Here is a 24,931-nt window from a genome sequence, read left to right on the forward strand (position 1 = left end):
GATGGTATGGGGTGCCATTGGTTACACGCCTCGGTCACCCCTTGTTCGCATTGACGGCACTTTGAACAGTGGACGTTACATTTCAGATGTGTTACGACCTGTGGCTTCTCCCTTCATTCGATCCCTGCGAAACCCTACATTTCAACAGGATAATGCACGACTGCATGTTGCAGGTCCTGTACGGGCCTTTCTGGATACAGAAAATGTTCGACTGCTGCCCTGGCAAGCACATTCTCCAGATCTCTCACCAACTGAAAACGTCTGGTCAATGGTGGCCGAGCAACTTGCTCGTCACAATACGCCAGTCACTACTCTTGATGAATTGTGGTATCGTGTTGAAGCTACATGGGGAGCTGTACCGAGTACACGCCATCCAAGCTCTGTTGGCTCAATGCCCAGGCGTATTAAGGCCGTTATTACGGCCAGAGGTGGTTGTTCTGGGTACTGATTTCTCATAATCTATGCACCCAAATTGCGTGAAACTGTAATGACATGTCAGTTCTAGTATAAGATATATTTGTCCAATGGCTACCCGTTTATCATCTGCATTTCTTTTGGTGTAGCAATTTTAATGGCCAGTAGTGTATTAACATGAAGAATAAATGCACTGCCGGAAAAATTTAGAATGCTTGGATAGGAGACGTTCATTTCGATTCGATGACACTATGTGCCACCTGGGGGTAGTAATAATGGTCTTAACGTCGTCCGGCAACAGATACCATAACGGCATGTTTACCAGGAACGCTCACAGCCAGAAGGCTTAGTGTGGTGCAAACGTGTGAGGCAAACACAACCATGCCACGAAGACGCACTCGTGCTTTTTACTGCCAACTGAGCGAATTTGAAAGGGGTCGGATTGTGACCCTTCGAGTGGCGGGATAGTCCTTTCGGAGAACTGCCCCATAAGCTGGCTGAGTCAACTGTGCAACTATGTTTGTATCAGTGGTCACATGAACTTTCACATAACCGTAGACGGATTTCCGGACGTCCACGTTGCACAGACGCCCGCCCTGATCGTGGTAAGGGCAGCAGTGGCAGATCGTACCGCTACCACAGCGAAGATAAGAGGGCTTGTGAGCCCAGATGTGTCAACACGAACTGTTGCGAACTGGTTATTAGCAGTTTGACTATGGGCACGCACACCTCTAGCCCGTCTTCCACTCACGCCATAGCATCGCCATGCACAGTTCGACTGGTGCCATCGTATGGAAGATGGTATGACACGCCGCGGTCTTCAGTGATGAAAGCAGATTCCACCTGCACACAAGTGTTGGTCGTTTGCGTATACGACGTAGACCTGGTGAGCATTGTCACGTAGAATGCATTCAGCGAAGACACACTTGCCCCACTCCAGGCCTTATGGTCTGGGGTGCTGTAAGCTACAACCCTCGTTGACCTTTGGTGCTTCTGGAGGGGACGCTAACCAGCACCCCGTACGTCCAGAACATTTTTATACCCTTCTTTTGCTCTTCTTGCAACAGGAAGGTGATGTGTTGTTCCAACAGGAAATACACACTCACACACTGCCTGCGGATCTGAGCGTGCTTTGTAAGAAGTGCAACAACTTCCCAGCCCAGCACGATCTCCAGACTTGTCTTCAATTGAGCATGTATGGGATGTATTGGGACGAGAAGTGACTCGTGCGACTCCCTTAAAGAACTACGTGAACAGGTCGAGCAGGCGTTGCATAACGTATCCCAGAGCAGTACGAGGTGCATTCAAGTTCTAAGGCCTCCGATTTTTTTTCTCTGGACTGGAAAGAGATAGAAACATGCGCATTGTTTTAAAATGAGGCCGCGTTCAATGTCAATACGTCCCGGTGATGGCAGCACTGTACGGCAGATGGAATTTTACCGCCAGCGGCGAGAATGAGAACTGTTTTAAATACTTAAAATGGCGACGTTTTCCTTACTTGAACAGCGTGCAATCATTCGTTTTCTGAATTTGCGTGGTGTGAAACCAATTGAAATTCATCGACAGTTGAAGGAGACATGTGGTGATGGAGTTATGGATGTGTCGAAAGTGCGTTCGTGGGTGCGACAGTTTAATGAAGGCAGAACATCTTGTGACAACAAACCGAAACAACCTCGGGCTCGCACAAGCCGGTCTGACGACATGATCGAGAAAGTGGAGAGAATTGTTTTGGGGGATCGCCGAATGACTGTTGAACAGATCGCCTCCAGAGTTGGCATTTCTGTGGGTTCTGTGCACACAATCCTGCATGACGACCTGAAAATGCGAAAAGTGTCATCCAGGTGGGTGCCACGAATGGCGACGGACGACCACATGGCTGCCCGTGTGGCACGTTGCCAAGCAATGTTGACGCGCAACGACAGCATGAATGAGACTTTCTTTTAGTCGGTTGTGACAATGGATGAGACGTGGATGCCATTTTTCAATCCAGAAACAAAGCGCCAGTCAGCTCAATGGAAGCACACAGATTCACCGCCACCAAAATATTTCGGGTAACCGCCAGTGCTGAAAAAATCATGGTGTCCATGTTCTGGGACAGCGAGGGCGTAATCTTTACCCATTACGTTCCAAAGGGCACTACGGTAACAGGTGCATCCTACGAAAATGTTTTGAAGAACAAATTCCTTCCTGCACTGCATCAAAAACGTCCGGGAAGGGCTGCGCGTGTGCTGTTTCACCAAGACAACGCACCCGCACATCGAGCTAACGTTACGCAACAGTTTCTTCGTGATAACAACTTTGAAGTGATTCCTCATGCTCCCTACTCACCTGACCTGGCTCCTAGTGACTTTTGGCTTTTTCCAACAATGAAAGACACTCTCCGTGGCCGCACATTCACCAGCCGTGCTGCTATTGCCTCAGCGATTTTCCAGTGGTCAAAACAGACTCCTAAAGATGCCTTCGCCGCTGCCATGGAATCATGGCGTCAGCGTTGTGAAAAATGTGTACGTCTGCAGGGCGATTACGTCGAGAAGTAACGCCAGTTTCATCGATTTTGGGTGAGTAGTTAATTAGAAAAAAAATCGAAGGCCTTAGAACTTGAATGCACCTCGTATTCGTCATCTGTCCGACAGACTGGATACTAGAGCAGTGCCTGGCCTATCACCTGTGGAGGCTACACCGCATACTAACATGGCTGGTACCTCAGAACCGCTTGTGCTATTGATCTGTAAATGTATTCGTTTCATAAAATCCATATGAGCTGTTTCAACAATAAAATTTGATCTTAAATTAAATTTTCCCTGGGACATTTAAGTATCTAATTTATCTAGGATAACGTTGGAAGCTGAAGAAGTGAATTAAAATTTGTGCTGCGCCAGGGACTCGAACCAGCTTCCAATGTTATCACAGATAAATTAGAGACTTAAATGTCTCAGGGAAATTTTAATTTAAAATCTATACGATCACATGGAGTACAGCACCTCCCCATTACGTCCAATGCTGGGGGTGCTATTCCAGTGTCGGAGTGCCCTGGTAATAGTGACAATGTAAGAGGAGATGTGAATTGGAGTTTGTGTTGGGGAGGGTGTTCGACTTCTGTAGTTCGTGCAGCTCTGTTGACCATAATGCTGTAGTGGTGTAATGGTTAGCATATCTGCGTAGTAAGCAAGAAGACCCGGGTTCGTAGTCGCGGCAGCAGTACAAATTTTAATTCACTTCTTCAGCTTTCAACGTTAACGTAAATAAATCTTGAATGAACTGGAAACGTCTAAAAGAGTGTAAAATTTTTTTTCTGGCATTGTATATAACTTCTTACTATATACTGGTGTTCAGAAGTCTGTTTGGTATTTGGAGGTATGAAGGTTTAAGCCTCTGAAGCGCATCGAGGAGATAAATAAACAGTGACTGGTAACGGTAAACCTGTTGTTTCATTTGATGTTAATGGCAGCCACGGCAAAGCTTAACCTAAAATGTGCTCATTTAAAGAAACACTGTGTTAGGAGTGGTCCATTGATCGTGACCAGACCAAATATCTCACGAAATAAGCGTCAAACAAAAAAACTACAAAGAACGAAACTTGTCTAGCTTGAAGGGGCGCCCGTTAGATGGCGCTGCCACAGGTCAAACGGATATCAACTGCGTTTTTTAAGTTAGAAACCTCCATTTTTTATTGCATATTCGTGTAGCACTTAAAGAAATATCCCCAGACACTTCTTCGCTGGGTATCTGGACTCAGTTCGAAGCGGGAGTCATTGCTGAAGACAGTTCTACTCCATTCAATGTCCAGACGGAAGAAGTTCATTTGTTTCAAGCAGGGGCAACAATCTGATCGTGACAGGAGTGAGTTTAGATGCCAACTGCGCAAACGGTAGCTCGAATGTCAGAGGCGGGCTTCAGAGTTACGAAGCACGTCTGGTTTATAGTGCTGTAGGGGACAGATTCTCTCAGGCACAGGTATTTCAAAAGGACCTAAAGAGACGTCGCTGATAATCTACTTTAAAATTTGATAGACCGATCGCTACACGAAATACTTTCTTCTTGATGAATTTAACTCTGAAAATGTAAAGCCTGCTGTCGATTTGGTACAGCTTTAGTCACCGCCTCACTTTCATATCACTCTGTTTCTTAAGCGGCGGTAATTTATTTTCTTTCATGTGGTTTTTTCTTTCCGTGAGTCGCTTTCAACTACCAAGTGATAAACTCTATAGCACGCTCAGTTAACTAAAGAATTAAAAAAAATAAGAATAGCTTAGCTACCACAAGCGCTAACTTCTAGATAACGAAACAGAACTAAGTTAACCGTTTTCTATGTGTTAAAACTATAATAATCTGCCCAAACATATTCTCACAAACATTTCACAGTTTAAAACTTGTTATTTCTCATTAAATTATCAATTTTGCAATTTGTTCAAACCACCACATGATAGTTTTAATAAGGGAGAAAATATGGTATTTTCCATTCTTATGTAACGCATCTTTTATTCACAGACTTACATAAATTCTGACGAGTGGTTCTCAGCTGATATCAAAGAGAAGAAGACGAGGGAAACACATAGGTGTACGCTGAGACTGTACGAGTTAGTTTATTTTTTCCTCTATAAAACATTCGAATACAGCAGTCGAGAAAGTTACAGTACAAAAGTATTTACATATTACTCCTTCACAAACTGCAGAAAAAAACGCAAAAAGAAAGGACTCCAGAATCAGTAACAAAATAGTCATTTTCCGATAAATACTGTCATTAAAGAAACTGTAAACACACCAACTTTCTCATTTCTATTTAATTATCTGTTATTAGTATGAAATTGAACGTTAGTGTTGCCAAAATAAACACGATTGTTTCCCCTTCACAATCGATACTAGGGTAAGAAATATATTAAAAAGGTGTCATTTTTTCTAATGACAGAATCGGAGCATATGCAGATGATACAGTGTATCATTAAATGATGTGCAAGAAACCGCTACGAAGTGTCTCACAACGAGAAAGGACAGAAATTTGTTAAAAAGTAATATTTCACTTTTAAATCAAAATAGGCCAGTTTTCATTTATTAAACTAGTCTTGAATAAAAGTTCAGTCAGCAAGCGAAGAACACCTTAGGACCTTTGGTAAATGACCCAACAGCACAGAAACATTTTTTATAGCTATCCCCAACTCGAAAGTTGGTTTGACATCACAGTGCTTCACTAGGTATGTTCGTATTGAAGGTGATACGCCTCTGACTTTCTGTAACATTTCGGCTGACTCAAACAACTACACTGCTGGCCACCGTAAATGCAACACCCTGAAGGAATTATCCGAATCAAGTGAAATTTACACCATGGGTTGGCAGCGATGAGATATGCAACTGATTAGAATTTCAGCGCAGACGCACATCACGCGCGCCTGTGGCGCCACCTCATAGCGCCATTTAAGGCTTGGCGATTTCGACGAGTGTACGTTCGGCACGTGTGTTTACCTTGTGGTTGTTTCACAAGACGATCAGTTATGCCTCGTAGACAACAGCGAACATCGTTTGATCAAGTATCCGAGTTCGACAGAGGAAGGATAGTGGTTTACCGAGATTGTGGATTATCATACAGAGAAATCGCTAGTCGTGTTGTACGAAACCAAACAACTGTAATGCGGATATGTGACCGTTGGATGCAGGAGGGTACGACCCACCGACGTGGTTGATCGCATTCACCTCGGTGCACCACTGCACGTGCTGATAGGCAAATTGTGCGCATGGGACGGCCGCGGTGGTCTCGCGGTTCTAGGCGCGCAGTCCGGAACCGTGCGACTGCTACGGTCGCGGGTTCGAATCCTGCCTCGGGCATGGATGTCTGTGATGTCCGTAGGTTAGTTAGGTTTCAGTAGTTCTAAGTTCTAGGGGACTTATGACCACAGCAGTTGAGTCCCATAGTGCTCAGAGCCATTTGAACCATTTTGTGCGCATGGCAGTGACGGATCGCTCAGTGACATCCCGAACCATAGCACAGCACATTGCGTCTGTAACGCATCATCCAGTAGCTGCGCGTACCATTCGACGCCATTTACAGCAGAGTGGCCTGTCCGCAAGACGTCCATTGCTTCGTCTACCATTGACGCAGAACCACAGACGTCTCCGTCGCCAATGGTGTGATGACAGACGGATGTGGACGGCAGAATGGAATGACGTTGTCTTTACTGACGAGGCACGCTTCTGTCTGCAGCACCACGATGGTCGGATTCGAGTGTGGAGACACCGTGGAGAGAGGATGCCGGACAGGTGCATTATGCACCGCCACACTGGTCTTGCACCGGGTATTATGGTATGGGGCGGTATTGGATATTACTCTCGCACGCCTCTAGTACGCATTGCCGGTACTTCAAATAGCCGGCGCTACATATCCGAGGTGTTGGAGCCAGTTGTCCTTCCTTACCTTCAGGGCCCGGCCACAGCCATATTTCAACAGGATAATGCGCGACCACACGTGACACGCATTGTCCAAAGGTTCTTCGTCAATAACCAGATTGAAGTGCTTCCCTGGCCGGCTCGCTCTCCGGATCTTTCGCCGATAGAAAACATGTGGTCCATGGTTGCTCAACGAGTGACCCAGATTACATCCCCAGCTGCCACACCACATGATCTTTGGCAACGTGTGGATGCTGCTGTAACCCAGGAACACATTCAACGTCTCTTTGACTCAATGCCGAGACATGTGGCAGCGGTGATCTCCAACAATGGCGGCTACTCTGGCTACTGATTCTGGCAGGAACCACATGTCACAGACGTCTGTAAACGTAATGATTTGATACTTGGTCAACATGTTATCTACAAAATAAATTTTGTTGTGCTACCTCTTGTCTTTCTTGGTGTTGCATTTACGGTGGCCAGCAGTGTACTTATACAGGGACTTACAATTCAACGGGTATATAACAATAGTGGCACAACACCATTTGGGCTCTTCTCATTGTAAGATGGCAAGAACTATGCCCCTTACATGAAGTCATTAAAATCACCTAACTCACGTTGAGCGAACAGTAGGGCTGAACAAAAATGACTGACAAGGCACAATGCATCTTGTAGAGGGTATAGTATGGACGTATTGGAATAATTAATGTCGGGTGATGGTTTTAAAGTAATTTACACGACATGAAAACTTTGTGGAAACGCATCGATTTACTGGAGGCTATTTTATCCCAGGGAAGTGTTCAAGAGTTGACCGAGGCCGGCTGGGAGCGGCGAAGGGAAGCGACAATAGGCAGCTTAGGGCGGCTCAAGCTCTGAGAAAGCGGTAACGGGGTGCGGCCTCCAGCTGCCTTAAGATGAGTGACAGTGAGTGGGTGGTTGACCCCATGCTGGTGTACTGGGAAGCAGACGGAGAACTTGTATGCCTGTTGATAAATGTCTGCCATCCCGTTTTCAGTGAAACATGCGAGAAAGCCGCGCAAAGCTACAGTGGAGCAGTCAACAGAGGCCAAAATATGCATGTTCGTGACTATAGCAAATTCACGCTGAATTCACGGTCCACAGTGTCTGAAGTAAATCAGGTGAACAGCGACAGAATGAAATACGCCGACCTCTGATGGGAACGTAGGACCAAGGAATTTGAAGTACTCTTCTGGGAGTCAGAAGTCCGGAAAAATTGGTGTTTTTGCAGACGCTAACCTTGACGGGTGGCCTGGGAGGAGCTAAATAGCAGAAGTTGAGAGGAAGGGAAATTTTGTGGGAATTTGTTCACTTCCCAGAGCAGGCATTGGTCGGCGCTGGGATGCGATGCATAATTAATGCGACTTGCGCTGCAATTGGCGTAAGTGATTTTGCTGGAGGGGAAACCAAGGCAAAGAGCAGACGGGGAGAAGTCTCCGTAGTGGTCTTCTGTTCCCCGCTTGCCTAGAGTGTGGAATGGCGTTCTTAGGTTGCATGAGAAAGAGTGAGCATCTCTGCAGTTTAGGACTTAGCAAAGGGAACGATTCAGCTTGGAGATAGGAAGTTTTGGTGCAGTTATGTGCTGAGCAAGATAGCTAGGAGTGAATAGACGAGCGCAGCCTTGCAGCACCACGAGGTCGGCCGACGTCCACACAACGACGCCGCTCCGCCACGCTGTATTCAGTGATATTGCGCCCGCTCCGGCCGCTGATTAATTTGTTGGATCGCGTCAGCAAAGTTTCCAAGAGGGTTTTATGGGCCGTGTATTGTAGAATTCTTCTCGCACTTTGCATTACGCCTGGGTCAGTCGATAGGAATTACTTTTGAGTTATTGCGCTTTACTCCACGCAAACGCAATTAATTACCACTGCCTGGTAGGAGAGTCATTTAACGTGATGATTGAAGGTCGTGAGTTAAAATAAATTTCTGATAATCGACTGCATCTGTTTTCAATCAAGTAGTTGAAATCCCAAATCACTTTCTTAATTAATTTTATGTTCAACATTTGCATCTGGTGTTCAATAGCTGAATATAACATCAATGTGCACCCCTTTTTAGTTAAAAGTGATCAATTCTGTATCAATTAATTTCAACACTGCCACCGCAGTTCAATCAGAAGTCACAGGGCCTTATTACTTTCTTTGCGTTACCCGATATTGCGGCAGTTTTGCACTCTCTGTTGATCTGTTAGTCGATTACCTGGGGTGAACACACGCCAAAACCAGATAAGTGACGGGTGAGATGTTACATCATTACTCTGATGATGGTTAGTTACAGTAGTGCCCGAAACTTTGATTTATCGCTTTATGCAGATTGCAACAAACAAAGAGGAAATTGTGGATCCATTTAGTCCGACACTTCACTGGACAGGGACTGTGCAAATTCAGCGAATTCAGTATGGGTATCAAAAATAACAACCTGCGTCGTTGTGTTGCTATACAAAGATTGTGGTTACATTATGGAGCGTGGATGACTCGAATGGCTTTTTGAGAGCTCATCCGCTTCTTTCATTCCATTTAAAAAGTTTAAAACGAAAGAAGATGTCTGAAGAATGGGTCCGCTGCTGAGTGATAGAAAAAGGGAAACAGACGAGGAAATTCCTTTTTAATAATCTGTGTGTTAGAAAAATGCTTCATGTTACCGGCTGGCAAAGGACACCGGAGCCGGTACTCGGCATCGCTACTCAGGAGGCTGAGTACCCTGGAAACTTGTGTCGATGAAACGGAGTTGTGAAAAATGTACAAGGAGTACGATGGGGCAACTTCCAGACCCAATAGTTGCTTAAAAAATAGTACATATAAACTGCCGCCTGGTTTTCCATTCACCGATTTCCACCAATCACAAGCAGTAATACAAATCAAAACATAGCGTTTGATTCAAATGGCTCTGAGCACTATGGAACTTAACATCTGAGGTCATCAGTCCCCTAGAACGTAGAACTACTTAAACGTAACTAAGCTAAGGACATCACACACATCCTTGCCCGAGGCATGATTCGAACCTGCGACCGTAGCGCTCGCGCGGTCCCAGACTGAAGCGCCTAGAACCGCTCGGTCACACCGGCCGGCCATAGCGTTTGCACCAATTAAAATAAATAATAAAAACACCAATAAAGAAGGTCTAACATCCCTCTCCTTCATCCTTAACAGGTTATATAAGGTATATAAGAGAAAAAGTTTTTCTCATTCAGCAGTAAACAAAAGCACCCTGAAGAAGGTCACTTGCAACAGTGACCGAAACTTCGGTAGTTTTGCATATTGAAAATGCGGTCACAAAACTAGAAAAATTTTATTAATTCTAATAATGATAAAGTTGGTATTGTAATAACGTCAGTCGCTGCCTTGTACTCGGTCTGGACTGACAACTTTTGTCGTGTCAGGTGAAAATACTTTAATTTTCTGTGCTATATTTTGAAGGTTACAAAAAAAAAAGCGAGGGTGCAATCCATGCATCCTTAAATGAAATGTAGCAAATGTTAGCTTTTTTTACCAACATCGTACATTATTACATATTTAGATATGTAGATATTTTCATTTTTGGATCAGTAAAAAAAAAAAAAAGAACCACAGAGACCATGTTATGAACAGAATTATTAGGCACATCATTAACGCATACCGATAACGTGGTTTAACTAAAGAGATTAATAGTAGAGCTCAGGATTTGATCAGTTTACACATTTTTAGAAAGATTATAAAACAGATCCAAATTCATGCTGTATCAGGCAGATATATTTGGTTTCTCTCGCAGTTGGAAAAGCAAAAACTCATCCAAAGCTAAACAACAGCAAAGTTGCAACCAACCACCAAGCCAGAACGAATTCAAAAATCAAACAAAAACAAATTTTAAAGGAAACTTTCAACATTTATTTTTATTCAGCTTCGCGGCCGGATACCTGTCCAATCGCCGCAGTCGTCGGCTACATAAATCGTGCCTGTCTAGCAATTGTGCAAACTTCTTTCTGTGCCTGATAGTATTTTAACTTTTTGAGCGTCGTATTAGTTAACATTGACAAAGGACAACACTGATATCAAATTCTTACTCTCGTAAATGTTAGACAAATAATTAATAAACATAAAAAAATACCGTGCAGGAAAATGACTCAGTCTTCAACGAAAAATATGAAGTTCCCTGGTGTGGATGTCTCATTCAACAATGGTTCCAAACTACGTGTGAGTGCAATGCAATTGAATAAAAAATATTACCTTCATTCCTCTTCATCTGCTTTTCTAAACTCATTACAACTCATTCCATTCTACATCACTAATCGAATCTTTATCCTCTCCCTCACAATATTCAAACACATGTCATTTTATTTAAACTCAGGTGCACTTAACTTTACGTGGACAATGCCATGAGTCCTCTGCTCGGCGTTATGTCTCTCTACTCCATACAACTCCCGCACTCCTCGCTGCCGAGCAGCGATGACAAAAACAAGCACATCTTCCAGCGACACAGCATTTCTGACCATAGACTGCGGGCGAATAATAAGCGATTTAAAATTGTTGCTTAGCGTTTGAGACATCCAGAGTATGTACAAATTCCAGATATGCAAGTAACAAACTCCCTACTGACCTGTTCCAATGTGCCGAAACCTGAACACAGTGAAACCGGTACTAGGCATACACATTAACGAAAAGAACAAGAATGCTATTTGAGCTCCGTAGCTATGATGGAATTACTTGATGAAATACAGTGTGTCCATAATTAAAGTTACAATTTCAGAACGCTGCAGAATATGAAAATTTGCTGAAAATAACGTCAAATTTGAACATCATGTTATTTGACGCAGGGGGAAACGTTGTGGAACAAGAGAAAAAAAAAGTTAACAAAAATTCGACCAAGACATGGCACACCAACAGACGTGCGGTACACTGCTGTTCCTGTGTTTGCTCAGGAGACGCCCGACATGACTGTCCTCATGTAGGATCTCGTGCTGCAGCTAAAACAATTATACAAGAACGGTGACTGCGTGCCAGTAGCCTTGCAGGAGTTCCGGACAGTCATGGGTATGACAAAAGGCATGTCTGCTTAGTGGAGAAACTGATTACATATACGAAAAGACATATTCTTTTGAAGTGCAGTGTGGTAGAGGGATGGAATCAATTGAACTGGCGTCTGTCGAAGACGTGGCCACAGCATTGCCAGGAGGGGTCGAGATCTGGTGTGCCAACATGTAGTGCAAGCGGACTTGCCCGATAGCTGGATATGCCTGTGGGCACGGTGCGTGAGATGCTACGAAACAACTTCCACTGCTATCCATACGATACCACATACGTTCTCGAGTTGCTCCCTGCTGTCTTGCCAGGAAGGTAAACATTCGCCCCGGAATTTCTGGCTCACATGGAAGTGGCCATGGAATATCCTGTCGACAGCCCATTTGCACCTCCAAGGACATGGTAGTTCCAGAAGTGCAAAAAATGGGCAATAGAAAATCGACACGCACATCAGGCGTTACCAGTTCGTTCTGCAAAGACAATGTGTGGTGCCAGTTGACGGCATCGTTTACCGTAGAGCCGTATTCTTTCGAGGAGATGAGGCCTGCGTGACCTGTTACCTGTACTGTCCCTGGTAAACGCCACGAGAGTTAGTTGCACATCAACGTCATTCTAAACGTTCAAGAATGTTAATACACTCCTGGAAATTGAAATAAGAACACCGTGAATTCATTGTCCCAGGAAGGGGAAACTTTATTGACACATTCCTGGGGTCAGATACATCACATGATCACACTGACAGAACCACAGGCACATAGACACAGGCAACAGAGCATGCACAATGTCGGCACTAGTACAGTGTATATCCACCTTTCGCAGCAATGCAGGCTGCTATTCTCCCATGGAGACGATCGTAGAGATGCTGGATGTAGTCCTGTGGAACGGCTTGCCATGCCATTTCCACCTGGCGCCTCAGTTGGACCAGCGTTCGTGCTGGACGTGCAGACCGCGTGAGACGACGCTTCATCCAGTCACAAACATGCTCAATGGGGGACAGATCCGGAGATCTTGCTGGCCAGGGTAGTTGACTTACACCTTCTAGAGCACGTTGGGTGGCACGGGATACATGCGGACGTGCATTGTCCTGTTGGAACAGCAAGTTCCCTTGCCGGTCTAGGAATGGTAGAACGATGGGTTCGATGACGGTTTGGATGTACCGTGCACTATTCAGTGTCCCCTCGACGATCACCAGTGGTGTACGGCCAGTGTAGGAGATCGCTCCCCACACCATGATGCCGGGTGTTGGCCCTGTGTGCCTCGGTCGTATGCAGTCCTGATTGTGGCGCTCACCTGCACGGCGCCAAACACGCATACGACCATCATTGGCACCAAGGCAGAAGCGACTCTCATCGCTGAAGACGACACGTCTCCATTCGTCCCTCCATTCACGCCTGTCGCGACACCACTGGAGGCGGGCTGCACGATGTTGGGGCGTGAGCGGAAGACGGCCTAACGGTGTGCGGGACCGTAGCCCAGCTTCATGGAGACGGTTGCGAATGGTCCTCGCCGATACCCCAGGAGCAACAGTGTCCCTAATTTGCTGGGAAGTGGCGGTGCGGTCCCCTACGGCACTGCGTAGGATCCTACGGTCTTGGCGTGCATCCGTGCGTCGCTGCGGTCCGGTCCCAGGTCGACGGGCACGTGCACCTTCCGCCGACTACTGGCGACAACATCGATGTACTGTGGAGACCTCACGCCCCACGTGTTGAGCAATTCGGCGGTACGTCCACCCGGCCTCCCGCATGCCCACTATACGCCCTCGCTCAAAGTCCGTCAACTGCACATACGGTTCACGTCCACGCTGTCGCGGCATGCTACCAGTGTTAAAGACTGCGATGGAGCTCCGTATGCCACGGCAAACTGGGTGACACTGACGGCGGCGGTGCACAAATGCTGCGCAGCTAGCGCCATTCGACGGCGAACACCGCGGTTCCTGGTGTGTCCGCTGTGCCGTGCGTGTGATCATTGCTTGTACAGCCCTCTCGCAGTGTCCGGAGCAAGTATGGTGGGTCTGACACACCGGTGTCAATGTGTTCTTTTTTCCATTTCCTGGAGTGTATGTGGGTAGATTCATTTTCATACAAGATGGCGCTCCTCCACCCATTGCACAACCAGTGGAGAAGCTGCTGCAGAGGCATTTCGGAAATGCTAGAATTATCAGCCGTCATTTCCATACAGCCTGACGTTCTAGATCACCTGATGTTAATCCGTGTGACTTCTAGCTGTGGGGTTATCTGAAAGAAGTTATGTTCACTGCGCCAATTACGAACGTAGCTGAACTGAAGGCAAGCAGTACTCAACACATTCCGAACGTGACACTCGAGACACTCCAATCTTTTGTGGAACACGCTATTTCTCGATTTCAACTTTTGGCCCAAATCGGTGGACAGCATATTGAACAGTCTCACGACAGTAAGAGACCGATGTCATTTTGCTGTTTCTGGTCTCAGGACAATTAAAACCGGTTTTTCCCATCCGATGTGGTACGATCTTGCTTTGGTAGATGGGTTGCTAACTAGCAGTACAGTGCCACAACGGTAAGCTGCTAGACTTGTGCAATCATGCACACTGAACAGTAGGTATGGTGTAATATGCGACTCAAACCATAGACGTCGTAGTGGATTCATCAGTCATTTGTTTCCGACCCCATTGATATCAAGGCGCTTACAGCGCCCTCTAATGGTAAAATTTTCTTATTTTTTCTTTTCGTTTCATGACGTTTCCTCCCTACGTCAATAATATGCTGTTCAAATTTGACGCTGTTCTGAGCAGTGTTTCTCTTTGTACAACGTTCTGAAATTGGAAGTTTTATTATGAACACGCTGTACAGCAACAAGTCACTTTTTCTGCAGAGCTTTATTAAAAGCAAGGACGCGCTTCTGGCTTTCATCTATTTTCAATGTATGTAATGTACTAAGACCTTCATCAGCATAATGTTTTTCCTGACTGCGTTTTCAGTGCTGCAGCTAGCCTGCGGAAAATAACATTTCGTTCAGCAACTACGCTTTCCGATCTAATTACGTTTAATTACATTTTTCCTGTCATTTCTGTCTCCTTTTTCAAACTTCGTATTAACAGCACAAACATCATCATTGGTGATATTTTTTAATGCCCATTACGCCGTAGTTCAAGGTATATTTCTCTGCCTAAAGTTTCGTTTTCCATTGCTGAAGTCAGAATCAGAGGCTACGAGGGGTGTTGCTGGTAAGTCCTTGTTTAAACTGATGTAGGTTAATTGTGATGTTACAGCATTAAACCTTGTTCTTTACGTTTTATATGACAGTAATTGCGTAGAACTTACATTAGGTATTCCTCTGTGCATGCTGAAAGTGAACGTGGCGCCAGAAAACAGAGAATTCACTGTGAAAAAAGTCGTGCTGTGCTTAAGTATTTTTTAATACAACACGGCCAAACAAATGTATGATGAAATGTGTGGTGGATTGGGTTATAACTGTCCTTCCTTTTCCACTATCAAGAATTGGGTTGCTGCAACTAAAACAAGATATTTCATCATTGAAGATGACGGGCGTCCTGGAAGGCCAACTCAGGTCACAGTTCTAGGAACCGCGGATGCTGTTCATTCCATGATTCTACGTGATCTTTAAAAAGATAGAAGAGACACTGGTCACATCACCCAGAACTTGTGGGTCATATTTTTCATTAGATTTTGGGCTTGAGGAAGCTCTCCCAAATGTCTCAGCGCTTTGTAGTCCAATTTCGTCCAATTTCACAGGGACCATGTAGGATTTTTGGATAGTCCTGTCACGGATATACTCATACTATCCACAAACGAAAGAACAGTCCAAAGAATGGAGACACAGTGGTTCTTCAAGTCCAAATAAGTTCACAACACAAGGCTTAGCAGACAGGTTGTTCACATCTGTCATATCGAACAAAGATAATCCTACTTTTTGGGTTCCTACAACATGGCCAAACCATCACCGGAAAGTACTATGTTGAACTTTTCGACAAAAAAAAAATTGGCAGGTCTTATCTGTTCTCAAACCTTAAGAGTCACCTCACGGGAAAACCATTTCTGAAAAATGAGGAAGCTAGAAAGGCTGCAGATAGGGGATTTTCTACACAATCGAATTTTGTTTTGTTAGTTTTAAGATGGATTAAGGAATCTGGAACAAAGATGCCATACACGTGTTGATCTCAAGGGGAAATATGTTGAGTAAATAAGTTTTTTAAACGCATTTAGTATTTTTTCTTCATGAAGCCAAGGACTTACCAGCACCCTGTTATATAAAGATTCAGATAACAGTTCAAGCTTTAAAAAGCTCACCAAGCCAAACTGTTTATTCCTATCAACGAAGTGGTCTTTTCGTGTCGTGTTCAGAACGCTGCTTAAGGTGACAGATTAGCGCCGACGTGTGTTATGGAGCTTGTAGTGAGCAAGAGTTGTGGCCGTTTGCTTTATATAGCATTAACAATAACTCCCACAACTTATTTAATGTCAATCCTTCTTCTTTTCCATTAAAATAGTTTCTGCGATTCCGAATTTCTGTGGTCTCTGTATACATCCTAGCATAGTAATAATTGGCAGTGGAAGATAATACACTGGGACCAGGTACCCACCAAACTCTTTTCTCGAATGCTATGGTTTTATCAAGATCCTATCGTTACTATGCTAGGATGCGTAGAGATCCCACAGAAATTCAATATCATAAAAACAACTTTAACAAAAAAGAAGAAGTACTGAGATAAGTTGTGGGTCGAAGTACGACGTAAAGCAAACAGCATCCTGAGTCGTTGAAGCCTCTGATGGTGTCTCCTGCACTGGAAAACGAAACTTTACGCGGAGAAATGTACCTTTGATCACGGCCTAATACTCATCAAAGAAAATCAGCAATGCCACAGATACCTTTAGTGAAAGGCTGCATTGTATGAAAAAACACCGTTATGTTCACAAATGTAGTGAAGCATTCGCCTTGTGGCTTATTGAAGTGCTTGTTCATACTTTAAGCTGACGCTTAAGTCAAATTACAGTCTTGCTCATTCTTAAACGACTTCTGAGCTCAGTAACATCTATAGATTTAATGTTACTGTCTGTAAAACTAAAGTATGACTGTGTATAATAAAAAATGTTTTTTTTTTTCTCAATATACAGTGGATGTACTGTTATCATTCGCACCGTGTCTTTCTAAAGACTATAACAGCAATAACCATTCAATAGATGCACTGTCATCATTCATACTGGGCTCTTTAATGACTATGGTAACAATAAGCATTCATATCAAGTCAGTAAAAACCCTGCGTTGCATCAATAAACCTGTGAACATAAAACTGTTTATGATACGGATATAGAGGCGGAGGAAGGAGTCACAAATTACAGAACTTAAGTGAGTAAGTCTAACAAGTAAACTTAAACAGAGATGTCGGAAAACGTGATAGCGAAACTAAATGTTATTTTCGCAAGACAGCTTGTAATATGCCTTTACAATGATGAATAACTCTCACGACGTATCCACTTCAAAGATTTTTGTCATTTTTAAGAGTAATCGGAAGGTGTACCCACGATACTAAATTAAAGTTCTATTACTTAGCTGCTGCTGCTGCTGTTGCTTCGTTGTCTTCTTTCCAACTGTATAACTTTGGTCTCCGCATTTGACTGAAGAAATAAATATACTGCTTCCAGTTCTGTCATGCAGATAGTTTACTCAGTAATAAATAAAAGTTTCTTTATTGAATCATCTACGTTCATAAATTACCGGATGATTGGTTCACAAAACAAGTCTGACGAAAAGCTGCAAAAGACTTTTCTTTCAATAACTGCACATGTCCACTCTTCACAACTATCTTTCCAACACTTCAGCACGACATACTCTTCCAGCCAAATATAAGCAAGAAAAAGGACAAAGACTCTGTTATACTCGAAAGTCAAAGAATTTAGTGACTGTATCAGCTATTTAATAGAAATGTTTATAGTTGCTTTTACATAAACTGACATCTAAAGTTTGGGTAAAGATTTATACAAATGACTTTATTTATGTTCAAATGGTTCAAATGGCTCTGAGCACTATGGCCCTTAACATCTGAGGTCATCAGTCCCCTAGAACTTAGAACTACTTAAACCTAACTAACCTAAGGACATCACACACATCCATGCCCGAGGCAGGATTCGAACCTGCGACCGTAGCGGTCGCGCGGTTAGCGCCTAGAACCGCTCGGCCACACTGGCCGGCCTTTATTTATGTCTTCGTTAATTTAACTACACAAATGTGAAATATATGTTCAATGAAAAGTTGGCTGGCAAGCTATAAACATCGATTTTTAATACAAAGTTTCTATTTAAATTTGTGCGAAGGGATCGATACCAGCTGCTATCGTCAATTTCATAATACGTATGAGGCTTCCTTACATCACATTCAAAATACAGTTAAGGGAAATGTACTGATGAAGAGCTAAATGTATTACGCAGGCTGAAGATGTGTGCAAGCTCAAAAAGCGCCCTAGCGTAAAATAAAGCTCTACTGAAAAAGTCCCTGGTTGCTGCGTTCCTTCAGGTAATTAACGCTCGGGACCGAAGCTATTTGTTCTTCTAAGGTAGGCGTAGAGAACCACCAAAAATGCAAGTAGCTGTCAGTCAGCCCGTTCCCTGGTTTGGGGCCTACAGTATGTGGAGCTTATGTTGACGATTAGCATTGGGGATTAAACTAAAGTCTCTCGTAATGTCATCACACCAAGGTGGCTACTAATAAGGTGCATCTGTTAATGTTGGTAAGTGAAGATTGTGTCGCCGGCCGGAGTGGTCGTGCGGTTCTAGGCGCTACAGTCTGGAACCGAGCGACCGCTACGGTCGCAGGTTCGAATCCTGCCTCGGGCATGGATGTGTGTGATGTCCTTAGGTTAGTTAGGTTTAATTAGTGCTAAGTTCTAGGCGACTGATGACCTCAGAAATTAAATTTGAACCATTTGAAGATTGCGTCCTCTCCTCCTCTCCAATAGACAATGGGGTACCAAGCTGTCAATTATCTACTGCCTCAATCCGAAAAATCCCTGCAGCACTACTGAGCTCTTTTTCTGTGAAATGAGGTGACACGGGTGCAAAATAAAGTGTCGGAAGGTTAACGAGAAACTTCAGGCGGAGTTTAACGCATGGAAAGGCCTAGAAGGAACAGGAAGACATCGGGTGCACGGCCTTGCGATCGGATAACGAATGTAGGGACGGTGGTTACGTGCCCCGCGGCCGGCCGGCCACCCACACGCAGAGGTGCCGCGCCGCCCACGCGTGTCCAGGGACAACGCCTGTAATGGCAGCGCATTGTGGCTGCCGAGGGAGGCGGCAGGAACACAGAGAAATCCAGCCGCTCTCTAGAGCGCACGAAAGAAAAACCCATCTCCGTTACGACAGGTCTCCCTGTGGGCGTCATATAACCTTCTGAAACAAAAGCAGAGAATAAACAGAGATTTTAAGTCAAGTAAAATGAGATCTGAGAGGGAGAAAAGCTGTGAAGTTAGTTTACCAGGCCAGCAGCCATTTTAAAAAGCGACATCTTGGATGTAACTTGTAATTGTCAGATATGATAGGAGTAATATGACATATGGAACAGATGGAGAATTAAACGAGAAAAACAACGATGTCTTTCATTTGAGCATAGCTTTTCGAGTCATGCCTGATGAGAAACACCATGTCACCTTAGACTCCTCGTGCTAGCTAAAGTGCACTGAGAAATCAATAATATCTTTTGATAGAAAACTTCTCTGCTGGACGTATCTTCATGTGGTGACAGGTGGGAACGCGTAATGCACCCAGGAACACTATCTACTCGTAAAACGACTGTTTTGGTGGTCCAGGTGTTATGGTGCGCGGAGTTAGGACGTTCAGTGGGCCTATTCACGTCCAAACCTTTGGGCACAGTAAATTCATCGGTCAGTGTTATCGTAACACTGCAATCCTTTCTTACTTGGATCTTTTCGGGGATGCATTCGGCCCTGACTTTAATTTTTATGTATGACAATGAGCGATTGTATCGAGCAGGGCAGGTGCAGGAACTCTAGGAGCGAGAGGATATTCGGGCGAATGGACTGGCTTACCCGTTTCTCCGACTTAAATCCCAACGAATTTGTGTGGAATGCGCTCGGGAGACATATTGCAGGACGATCACAAGTACCAACGAGTATCCAGCAGTCGTGAACCGTTTTGATGGAGGAATGGGACGCATTGCCACAATACCTCCTTACTACCACTGTGGCCAGCATGGGGCACGTTGCAGTGCATGCACAGCAGTCCTTGATGATCACACACTCTATTAATAACTGTATCCCGACTTTTTTAATGTACATGGACCGATCATAAATCGCGGTAACAGCACAATTATTGTCATTGAATAAAAGTGTTATTTCTGTTCGTCTCACTGTGCAATGCTTTCAGTTACCTTTATGTGTGTGTGTGTGTGTGTGTGTGTGTGTACCCACCAGGGTAGCCGAGAGCGCTAATGTGCCTCCTGGACTCAGGTAGGCACGCCGGCCCAGGATCGAATCCTCCTGGCGGATTAGCGACAAGAGCCGGTATGCCAACCATCCTGGATGTGGTTTTAGGCGGTTTTCCACATCACGCTAGGTGAATACTGGGCTGGTTCCCACGTTCCGCTCCGGCCGATGTGGCCGTGCGGTTCTAGGCGCTTCAGTCTGGAACCGCGTGACCGCTACGGTCGCAGGTTCGAATCCTGCCTCAGGCATGGATGTGTGTGATGTTCTTAGTTAGGTTTAAGTAGTTCTAAGTTCCAGGGGACTGATGACCACGGATGTTAAGTCCCATAGTGATCAGAGCCATTTGAACCCACGTTCCACCTCAGTTACACGACTCACAGACTTTGCAGGTGTACGCACTATTTCATGGCTTCCACTAGATACAGACAGCTGGGGTAGCATACTTACGTCCCTACATCCCGGGTGGGTTCGGGGTGGTGGCAGGAAGGGCATTTGGCCACCCTCAGCAACTAACATTGCCGACCCCGCTTTGACGCGGGACAAAGGCCGCAAGAAAGAATATATATATATATATATATATATATATATATATATATATATATATATATATATATATATATATAAGTGTGTGTGTGTGTGTGTGTGGTATTTGTGCTTGAGAAAAGAAGCACAAGAAGTTCTGAAATTTTCAGCAGAGGCAATTAGGGACAGTAAACAATTCAGAAATAAAATTAGATGCAAGAAAATTAACAACCGTTACGAAAAGAAAACACAGAAAGAAACAGTTAGACAAAAAGGAAGAGAAATACATTGAATTAATGAAGAGGTTTTGGAAAGTATAGAAAAGAGGAAACTTAACTGAACCATGACTGGCTCAAGTTCATGCTCTCTCCTATCGGAGCACTAAACACAATGGAACAGAAAAAGCCGTCTTCCAAGCTGTGTAGAAGTATTGTGAGATAGCGTAGATTATTACACTGGGGAGTTGATCCAGAACCGGTGCATACAAAGACGTCACCTACGGCGTGTCCCCTGCTTCTCTGAGGTGGTTTTGAAAGCTATCGAGGCACGACTCACGACGCGTTCTCGCAGCTTCTATTCTGCCACGTACCTTTCTACTACTTTCCAAGCTTCATACGATCCACGACGCGAGGAAAAAAAAGGGACTGCGGGTGTGAAACACCCCTAACTTGCCTTGGAGTGGACATGAGAGAGTGGACGCCTCAAACAACAAAACATGATAGACTTAAAACTTTCTATTTGAGAAAAATTACTCTGGGGTGGCGTTGGCAGTCGGTGCTGTTTTAAAGTAACCGAAAACGAACGATATTAGCGTAGAATGCACAGTTTCCGTAATAACTAGGCTGAAAAGTGACAATTCTGATGGCATTTAACAGCAAGTCCAGGAAGAGAATTAAGAAAATTTTGGAGTTCTTTAAATTTTCAGAAACGCAATAGAACTACAGTGAAGTAACTATTGGAATAATGATCATTTTTGTTTTTAGAAAGTGGGATAAACAGATAACTCAGCAACAGATAACTCACAACTCGGATCACTTGTGTGAAGTATGTGGTCAATAGCACCTCCATACTAAAACTTTCGAAAATAGCTGCAAACAATTCCAGCTTCCTATTTTATATTTTATGGACCTCGTGAAAAAGTATCTTATTTATAACTGGTGAATGGTAAATAATACATGAACTTTGCATTCGAATATTTTTATTTTGTAGGTGTAAATGGTTCAAATGGCTCTGAGCAGTATGGGACTTAACACCTGAGGTTATCAGTCCCCTAGAACTTAGAACTACTTAAACCTAACTAACCTAAGGACATCACACACATCCGTGCCCGAGGCAGGATTCGAACCTGCGGCCGTAGCGGTCACGCGGTTCCAGACTGAAGCGCCTATAACCGCTCGGTCACAACGGCCGGCTGTAGGTTTACAAATACGACTTAGTATATGCGCGAGCTACACCGTGAAAGTTGAGGAAAGAGGGTCGAATACAGAGGAAATCATTTGTAAGGAACTGTAATTTTATTAAAATACTTATTACAGAATTTACGAATGAATTGTGTCGCAGTGATACGAACTGACAAAATCCTTTGGGGCTTCGAACCGCGTGATGTGATGAAATTCCCATGACCTTTCGGCCAAGCTTCTTCAGCCATTCTCAAATAGCAACTGGCTGCCCTGTCTTCGATGACCTTGTCATTATATAGCTGTACATGATATTTGACAAGTTTCTTCTTCATAGACAACATAACATCTGCATCGCCTAGAAACAACAGATCAGACCTAATCTCCGTAGGATACTTCTCAGTTCCTCTGTCTGTAGGCCGCAACGTAATCCAAAGCAGCGACCTATAAGTGAAAATGGAAATACGGTGGATCAGGGAAGGACTAATAGGAACACAACAGGTAGTACCAACTTCAAACATTATATGATAGACCGATGTTGGACTACGTAGAAAATTAATGAAAATATACACCTCAAAAAATGTGATTCAGAATATTGGATAATAGTGGTGAATACATGGCAACTGACACAGACCTTAGAGATAAATCCTAAAGGAATCACGCAATGAGAAAAGCCAGTACACCACGAAATATCATTAAGAGACAGACATGCGTACACCTCGCTGTTGTTGAAGGTACTTCTTCCGCTTCCTGTGGCTCTATAAACATAATGTGTCTGATGTCACTTAAGGAAACTAAAACTTTGCTATTACTTTGATGCTTATAAAGATATACCGCTATGCCGCTTCCCGAAAAAATGACGAAAAGGTGGTACGATTTTCGTACCCCAATGCTTCAATGTGCTGAGACAGTTGACTCGGGTTTTTCGCTCAGTTTTTGAAGAGAGCCTTTTAACAGCTCGTTAGACGAGCAACAAATAGATAATTTTTCACATTTTCTGTCCTGTACTTCGCAAGAAGGGTCTGATACAGCACCGGCGCACGTGGCGTCGAGATAACGCCAGTTTTAGAGCGGAAGAGAAAGAGGCGCGGGGAGAAGGTCGCTTTAGAGGCCCGTTTGTCCTGCTGTCCCCATCGCAGACGCGACGAAGGCCGGAGGGCTAAGGGAAAAATACGGCCTGCAGCGCCGACCTTCCACCGTGGGGCGCGCAGCCGTTAAATTTAGATGCATTTGCGGAACGCGCAGAAATAAACGCGTCGACGAGCGGAAATTATGTGCTTACTGGCGCGATCAAAGTGCGCCTGTTTGGCAGAGAGATTGTAAATAGCAAAATACAACCGCTGCACCGCACACCTCGCCCTCTTTTTCTTTCCGCGACCGGAGAGCACAAGTCGTTCCCGCGAGACGCAACACCGTTATTTTGTCTCCGAATTAACAAATAGTGCGTCCTTTAAGCTGTCTCTTTAAGCGCCGTTTGCCAATAAAACTGTCGCCAGTTTTATGTGCGTTAATGCGTCACAGCCGGGTGACGCGCACCCCAAATGTAAGTCGAAGGTGTACTATTTCTGCGCAGCCGAGTTAAGTCTACTCCGAAACTCAGCACTTCCTCCCACCTCTTTCCTTTTTCCCTTAAGTTTATTCAATATTATATTGCTACCTCAGTCACATAGTTGGCGATATGTTGCATTTAATAACGACGTTCTAATTCTGTAGCCAATCCCATAACCAAGTAATCATTTAGCAATCAATATGAATACTTACGTTGTGTGTTGTAACACTGCAATACTATTACGCCTACTAGAATAATTATACGATACCTGTTACGTGGAATAGAATAGAAGTTTTTTAAATGTAGTGCTACAAGAGAATGCCGGAGATTAGATGGGTAGGTCGCGTAACTAATGAGGAGGTACTGAATAGAATTGCGGAGAAAAGAAGTCTGTGGCACAATCTGACTAGAAGAAGGGATCGGGCGGTAGGATACATTCTGAGACATCAAGGGGTCACCTATTTAGTACTGGAGGTAAGTCTGTAGGATAAGAATCGTAGAGGGAGACCAAGAGATGAATACAGTAATCAGATTCAGAAGGATGTAGGTTGCAGTTGTTACTCGACGATACTTGCACAGGATGGAGTAGAATGGAGAGTCGCATGAAATCAGTTTTCGGACTGAAGATCACAACAACAACAACAACTTGTTACCTTCACCGCGTCTATACTTCTCCTTTTAAATTGTTTTCAGTGTTATGTTGCCTTATAAATCATGTAATAGATACTGGAATGAAGGGTCTAAAACTTTAAGCAGTACCGTAACTGAACAAAGAAATTATTATGTGATGCAATTTTCAGTACGTAGTGATTAACTACGCCTTGTCTAAGTGTTCAGATAATTCATTTTCATGTATTACACCCTCAGAATATGATGGTGTAGGCAAAACCAAGAGTCTGGCTAAAATTGGCTTGGCCTGTATGTATAAGTCTAAGGACAGTGTCATTTTTCCCAGAACGCTCAACTCTGTTATCATTGTCTACATTTGAGGCTACGTTCATGAATTATTCTTTGCAATATCACAACCTGTATATGCTGGTGTACATAATCGTTGAAGCTCTATTGAAAAGTATCTCACACTTGTCTGTCTATTGCCTGTCTTCTATATCCAAAAATATGTTCTGAGTCAGTTTTGATTTGAGACAGGCTACCTCTCCACATGGAACATGCCATTTATCCTTCTCACTAACAGCCTTTAATGCATATGAGGACAAAATGTCAGTTAG

Source organism: Schistocerca nitens, chromosome 6 (assembly GCF_023898315.1).
Source record: "Schistocerca nitens isolate TAMUIC-IGC-003100 chromosome 6, iqSchNite1.1, whole genome shotgun sequence".
NCBI lineage: Eukaryota > Metazoa > Arthropoda > Insecta > Orthoptera > Acrididae > Schistocerca > Schistocerca nitens.